Raw genomic sequence first — 7,531 nt, 5'->3', positions numbered from 1 at the left:
GGCAGGGGGAGCACTCGGGGCTGCCCCATGCCCATCCTGTGCCCTACAAGTGGCTGTGGCTTCTCCAGCCCTCTGGAATGCTGAAGTGAGGGGCTCTTCCCCACCTCACCCTCCAGCCTAAACCTCTGGATTCTGGGAGGGCTCCCCCAGTACCTTGCCTGGGGTGCAGGAGGCTTCTGCCAGCCCTGATGCCCCTGTGGGGTGGGAAGGGCATCCTGTGCAGGGTCAGGCAGGAGTGGGATTGCTGCTAATTTCAATCCTCTGGCATCGGAGAGGAGCAAAACTTCCTGATTTATGGGTTGGCGGCAATAAAGCTTCGCTTCACTGCAGAGGGAATTCACCCGCCTCCAAAACAAGGTTAAATAAATAGCTAATGGGAGTGCTCAGTAATCCCACAGCACACACACACCCCCCCCACCCTGGGGGCATTCCCTGTGCCACGCTGGTGGTGACACAGCCCCAGTGTCCCAGGGGTGTGCACACACAGGGCTGAGCCCCCAGCGCTGCCCCCAGACCCACAGGGGTGCTCGCACACACTGGGACACCCCCGGTCACACCCTGGGAGGGTGGCAGGGGTCCCCCAGGCCCCCCTGCCTGGATCAGGCAGCACCAACCCAGGGCTGTCACCTATTTAGAGATGAGCAGTGGCACTTCCACAAGAGCCTGGATCGGCAGAGGATGGAGATGTTATGGAATGGCTGAAATGCATCTGGACACATCCTGCCAGGCGTGTCGGGTGTGATGCTGGGGATGCAGAGCTGTTCTGCTCCAGGCAAGACTCAGGCTGGTGTCCTGGTGACATGGAGCTGAGCAGTGGCAGGGCACAGGGCATGGCATGATCTGGTCAGCTCCAGCTCCGGACACATCTCCCAGGAATGGGGTGGTGTCCCATCCATATGGGGATGGAGCAGGTGGACACAGGGAAGGATGCCCTGGGGGTGGCTTCCATCCCACAGACCATCAGCTGCTCAACCCTGCCTGAGGTTCCACAGCACTGCTGGGGCTGCTGTGGCAGGATTTTGGGAGAAATGGGAATTGCCTGCACGGCGCGGGGGGTTACAGAGCATCCCAGCCCTGCAGGAGGGGAAGCCTTGGAATCCTGCTTGGCCCTCTCTGGTCAGCCCCCAGCCTGGCAGGGGGACACCAGCACAGTTCTGCTCAGCAGTGGGACCTGCAGCACCCATGGGATCATCCCCAGAGGAAGCAGAGGTGCCCTGGGGGTGAGGGGCAGGGAGCCAGGCTGGTCCAGCTGCACATCTGCAGGTGCTGGAGGGGCAGGAGGAGGGTGAGCACCCCCAAGCCGGCTCCAGAGGCCCGGCACCTGCGTAGGCTGTGCATGGAGAGCCTTCCCATCAGCACTGGCACATTTTTAGACGTTTTGTTCTCCGTGTAAATCCGTCTCTGGGAGCGGTCGATTGGTTCTGTGCCGGCAGCCACCTGCTCGCGCTCCGTGAGCAGGACCCCGCACCCAGCACCGGACCTGGAGCACCCACTGGCACCCAGGGAGGGGGCAGGCAGGGGACAGGCACTGCTGGGCCTCTGTGCTGTCACCTGAGCAGGCTGGCAAAGCAGGGTTCTCCCTGGGATAGGGGAGAGAGGGATGGGAAGGAGGGTTTTGCTTCCCAAATCCGCAGCTGAGCCGTGGTGTACGGCGAAAGCCAGTGTCCCCAGGGGAGAAGGGAGAGGGGACCAGGAATGACAACTGCCCCGAGCTGAAACTGGGGACGGGGATCAGCTCCTGGAGACGCTGGGAGCGTGGCCCGGGCAGGTTGGAGGTGGAGCTGAGCGATGCAGAAGAGGGGCTGCAGGTGACCCATCCGGGCAGGACGAGGATCCTGTTGTCCTTCATCCCGTGTCACCACCGTACCTCCGCAGGTGGCACGAGGCAGGTGACACCCCGGGGACAAAAGGCCCGGCGGCGAGCTGCCCGCACTCGGCTCCGCGGGCATCGCGGGGCTGCCGGGGAGCCGCTCCCCCTGTAATTGCGGTGTGTTTGCTGCGCTCCCGCTTTGCCATGGCAACGCCTGCCTGGCGCGCCGGTGCTGCCTCGCAGCACATATTGTTTCGGAAAGGTCACCGCCGAGTGGTGGTGGGCTCGGCACAGCGCTGCTGCTATTTCTACATATTTATGAAGGGGGAGATGGAAGGTAATTACGGCCCCTTCTCCGGAATTAATTTCACGATGGGTTGGTGGCGGCGCTGGGGACGAACCCTCCGCGGTGGGTGCGGGTGACTGAGCTCTGCTGCGGGAAGACTGGGCACTGGTACGTGCCAGGCAGTGGGATTCAGCTCTGCAGGGCGCCCCGGGGTGTGGGGCAGCATGTGGGGCATCTTGTGGGTCTGTGGAGCACCGGGGGCTGCCGTGGAACGGAGCACTGTGGCATCACGGAGTGCTGTGGGACAAGGACAGCCACAGGCAGTGCCAAGCCCCAGCCCTGTGCTCCCAGCTGGCTGGGAGCTGGGAGTTAAAGAGGACCCAAAGCAGCATCCCTGGATGGGTGGCAGGGCCACTGGTGCCTCTAGTTCCTCAGGGACCCGGGGACTCCCTCCCAAGGTGGACCTGGCAGAGCCCTGGCTCCCAGCAGAACCGGGGATGGAACAGCATCCCAGTGCCCACTCTCATCCCAACACTGCCAAAAGCAAGATGGAAATAAGTTTGGGAGGGATATCCCATCCCAAACTGACGTACCACCCAGTCTTGGGAGCCATCCTGTCTCTGGATCAGCACCAATCCTGCCAGCCCAGCACAACTGCCTGTGTTTGGGTGCCCACCTGGGGAGGAGGGCACAGAGTAGGGGCCTCCCGGGTTGCCAAGGTCCTCACATTCCCTTTTGCACGATCACCTCCACACCCCCCACAGCCTCCCAAGTGCCCGGGGAGCCATCGGGGTTAAATATTCAGGAGCACTCACTGTGCACATTTTGTAAAGATCAAGCGGCTCCCAGGCCCGGCAATTCCTTTCCCCTGCTGCCGGGGATGCGCCTTAATGAGTTTGCAGAATGATACATTTTTAAAGTCATTATTTCCGGACATGTTCAAAGTTCCAGCATTTCCTCTGCTCCAGTTGTGCAGGAGGGCACCCCACTGTGCCCCCCCCGCGGGGACCTGGATCCTGCCGGGGGGGGGGGGGCAGAGGGGGGCCCCCCCCAGGGAGGGGGCACAGGGGGTTGTGGGGGGCATGAGGGGCTGTGGGGATGGAGCAAGGAGGGGTCTCTGAGGGGATGGACCCCTCGTCTCCTCCTGGCTCTGCCACAGGTCTCTGCATGGCCTGGGTGTGCCTGGGGACACTGATCCCTGTCCTGCCTCGGGATGTGGGGACATGGATCCCTGCCCTGCCTCATGGCAGTGGGGATATTGATCCTTGTCCTTCCTGGGAACATGGGGACACTGATCCCTGTATTCCCTACTGGAAATAGGGACATTGATATTGGAAATAGGGACATTGATCCCTGTATTCCCTATTAGAAATAGGGACATTGATCCCTGTCCTTCCTGGGGACACTGATCCCTGCCCTAACTGGGGCATGTGGGACATGATCCCTACCCTGCCTTGGGACGCAGTGACACGGATCCTTTCCCTGCCTTGGGACATGGGAGCACTGATCCTTGCCTTGCCCGGGGACATGGGGACATGGATCCCTGACTTGTGGAAATGGGAATATTGATCCCTGCCCTGCCTGGGGCCATGGGAGCACTCATCCCTACCCTGCCTCACGGCAACAGGGAGGGGATATTGATCCCTGTCCTTCCTGGGGCCATGGGAGCACTGATCCCTGCCCTGCCTAAGGGTTTGGGGACATGGATCCCTGCCCTGCCTGGGGCTGTGGAGAGATGCTTATCCCTTCCCTGCCAGGGGACACGGGGACTCTGCTCTGTGCTGTGCCCAGGGGCAGCCCAGCAGCAGCTCCCGTTGCTCTTGGCTCGCTGTGCACAGGCAGGTGCAGGGGCAGGGCCCCAACCCCCTGCAGAGCCCACCAGCAGCAGCCCCCTCGTAATTGTGGGTCTGCCTGCACTTAATCACAGCCTTCGGAGCAGGCAGAGGGAGCAGCAGCTGGGAAGTACCATGGAAACCACCCCAGAGCTGCACCCCAGGCTGGGCAGGGGGCTCCTGGTACCCACCAGCTGCCTCCTGCCTCCCTTCCCACTGCACCATCCTGCCTTTCCAGTGCGGTGTCCCTGCTTCTCTCCACTCTCCCGTGTTCCCTCTCTTCCCCTGCCCACCCCCTGCTCCAGTCACTGCTTCCTGCTTGGGAACACACAGGATTTTTTCAGGTGTCAAGAGGTATTTCAGCTCTGGGAGGGATGAAATGTGAGGCACTGGGGTTTGATGAGCTGAGGGTGAGACTTGGCGTAGAAATTTGGGGACTGGCAATGCCTACCACGTGCCACCCCTGATGTCCTGACGTGCTGCCCTCCTGTGCCAACTGCACATGTCCCAAGCCTGTGCCAAATCCTCACCCTTCACCTGGATGTGGGAAGCTGCCCCTCGGCCACCAGCTTTGTGCTGCCAGGTTTGTTCCACGACAGGGGCTGTGTCTGTGACTTCAGGACTTGCATCCAGGGAGGATTCCCCAGGGCACCAGGTGCCTGTGGTGCCAGCCTGGGTACTGGGTGACCACTGACCCCTGCAGACTCACCTCTGTGCTGTGGGACATGATGTACCTGGGGTAGGTGCTGCAAATCTCGCCCCTGCCGTGGGGTCCCCACGGGGCTGAAGTGGTGGAAATGGGGATTAAGTGCCTGGCTGGAGCTACAGGCAGGGAGGGCAGGGCAGGCAGAGAATTCCAGGGACCACCACCTTCTCCCTCCCCACTGCCTGCCATGGCCAGTGAAGGGATCCTGGGGAGGGGGCACAAACCAGCACGTGCTGCTCTGTGTGAGGTAGTGGCACCATCTTACCAGGATACAGGGACACTTCTCAGCCTTTCCATAGCCTTGGAAGCTGTTGGTTCCATAGTCTTCCCCCACATGGAGTCTGGCAACTTTGGAAGAGGTTATTGTGGACATGAGGATCGTTGTAGCCAGCCCACCTGCCCTCCCTCCAGCCCAGAGAGGGCACCTGGGGGCTTCCTTGCCATCTGCAACCCCACACACGGTGTCCCCACACGTGGTCATGGAGGTGGGAGTGCAGGAATCACCTGGGGGATGCCAACAAACCAGAGCTCTGTGGGAATCCTGACCCCATGGGCTGTGTCTGGTGGTGTGACCTGGGGGACACCAGTGGTGTGGCCACCAGAGTCAGCAACCCAGGTGAGTAGAGCTGTGGGATTGATCCCTGGGGAGATCCAGAGGGAGAGGGTGGTGGGTAGGACACAGACCATCACCTGGCAGAGCCAGGGGTGATGATGATGCCCTGGAAGGGTGAGGGGCAGCAGGGCTTGCCCTGGCTTCCTACCTGGAAGACTCAACATGCAGGACATCTGGCAGATGCTTGGACTCCACTATACACCCAAAAACTGGGCAGGAGCACCTGTGGCAGGTGGGGAAGCCTGTGGGGGAGTTTTGGGATGCATTCCTTCTCACAGCATCCCATTGCTGCCTGGACACCTCGGTGTGGCTCCAGATGGGTCAAGTCCATCAGGTGGGGGCTCTCTTCTCCCACGGATTGGGGTCCCTGTGCGGCCTCGGACCCGGCTTTGTCAGGACAGGCAGCAGGAAGGCTCTGCAGCCACATCCTAAACTGCACCGGGAGATGGAGAGATAATGCCGGTGCCTCCAGGCCCTCGGTAAATTATCTTGCCTGTATGTTCATTAATCAACAATTCTTATGTAAACAGACACATCCCCAGCCCTCTGCTTCCCATCACCCTGGCAACAGCACAGAGCCGACCCTCTGCTCAGGATGTGCTCTGGGCTCCCACCTGCTCTGCAACTCCTTCCCTTCCCACAACTTTTTCCTGCTGCCTTTGCTTTCAAACCTTTTCATCCTTCGGGGCTTGAAAAAGCCTTCAGGTCCCTCTTGCCCAGCATTGGATCCTGGACCTCCCCACCAATGGATTCTGGATCTCCCCAGTGTTGGATCCTGGACCTCCCCATCATTAGATCCTGAACCTCTACATCCTGGGATCCTGGATCTCCCCCTCTCCAGCAGCTGCTGAGGCAGGAGCTGGGAAGCAATGGGGTGATGAGGACTGGACTTCCCTGCTGTCCTCCCTGGCCAGTGTCAGGCCATGTCCTGGAGAACACAGCCCTTAGGGATGAGTGCTGGATGCAGGAATCATGGCAAGGGCAAGCCAGACCCACGGCAATGCTACCAAAACCTCAACCGGGCTCACGCTGTGCTGTGGGTCCAGCAGTGACCACAAGGTGCATCTCTGACCCCCCCTCTGACACCCATCACCTTTCCCTGCCTTATTCCTGTCCAGATGGTCTCTCTGGGAAGCTCTCACAGTGCAATGGGAGGATATCCCGTCCTGCTGACTCCATCAGGACCCTCTACCAGGACAAGGAGAAGTCCTGGAGCTCTCCAGATCCAGGCAGGAGCTGCCAGAGGAATGTGCTTCAGGCAGGGCACTGCTGCCTCCCAGGGCTGCCCCCCAGCAGGACAGCTCTGCTGTGGAATAGAAAAGCTCTGCATGGAAGCTGATAGAAGCCAGAGGAGCCCAAGTCATTTAAGGTTGAAGAGAAATGTTAAAGACAGCAGGAAAAGCAAACATTAGTGGTAGCCATGAGGCTAAGGGGAATAGGAAGGGCTTTTACAAATATATCAAGGGGAAAAGGAAATACTGGAGAGTCAAGACAAAGTGGGCCCATTAATAAATGAGGAAGGATATTAAATTAATGATGATTCTCAAATGGCTGAGTTAGTGAACTACTTATTGAGATCTGCCTTTAACAAGAACAACAAGGGAAAGTGGCTGAGACAATCAGAAAGCAGTGGAGGATGCTGGAATTGTCCTAGATGGAGCAAGGGGAAGGGGACAGCTGGGCTATGAGCCCCGGATGGCAAGTGCCTGGGGTCAAGCAGCTCTAGAAAAAGCCCATCCCATCCATCTCTTCCTCGGCAGGAGCAGAGGGAATGTGTGTTTGGAGCAGACCAATGCTTGGCGAAAGGCCCAGAGTAAATAAGGGGCCTGTGGGGACCATGTCCCCTTGCCTTGGAGTGGGACAGGACCATGGCAGAGCTGGAAGGGAGACTCCCAGGAGCCCCAGGCACAGCCTGTGCTGCACGGATCCAGGCTTGGAGACTGCCAGGGAACAGCCTGTATGGAAATGAGGAGGGGAAAGAGGTCCAGACAACTGGACCTGGTTCATTAGAGTTTGTCCTTGTACAATAAGATCCTCCAAGATGCCCTGGTGCTGTTTATCCTCTCCACTGAACAAACAAGTGACTGCCCAGCCCAAGGTCGCTCCTGTGCCCAGAGGAAAAGCTCTGGGAAGAGAATTTTCTATCCTTCTAGGAAGCCTGAGAAATCCCCAAAGATCCCTCTGCTGCCACAGCCTGAGGGATGGCTGGAACGGTGTCCCACAGGTGGGATGTGTGTCCAGGTGTGTGGAGCACATCCCATCCACAGGGAAAGGTGTTCAGTGT

At 59.5% G+C, this 7,531-nt stretch overlaps 1 long non-coding RNA gene across 1 annotated transcript; it reads left to right on the top strand.

Annotated features, from left to right (window-relative positions):
- Positions 1-3,455: 3,455 nt before the first annotated feature.
- Positions 3,456-6,782, top strand: LOC113958992. Its single transcript, XR_003531677.1, has 2 exons — positions 3,456-4,667; positions 6,366-6,782. It is a non-coding gene; the product is annotated as an uncharacterized LOC113958992 (long non-coding RNA).
- The last annotated feature ends 749 nt before the right edge of the window (positions 6,783-7,531 follow it).

Source organism: Corapipo altera, unplaced genomic scaffold (genome assembly GCF_003945725.1).
Source record: "Corapipo altera isolate COAL_440 unplaced genomic scaffold, ASM394572v1 160, whole genome shotgun sequence".
Taxonomy (NCBI): domain Eukaryota; kingdom Metazoa; phylum Chordata; class Aves; order Passeriformes; family Pipridae; genus Corapipo; species Corapipo altera.
Note: the sequence above shows the minus strand (reverse complement) of the source record. Positions and strands in the feature narration are given on the sequence as shown.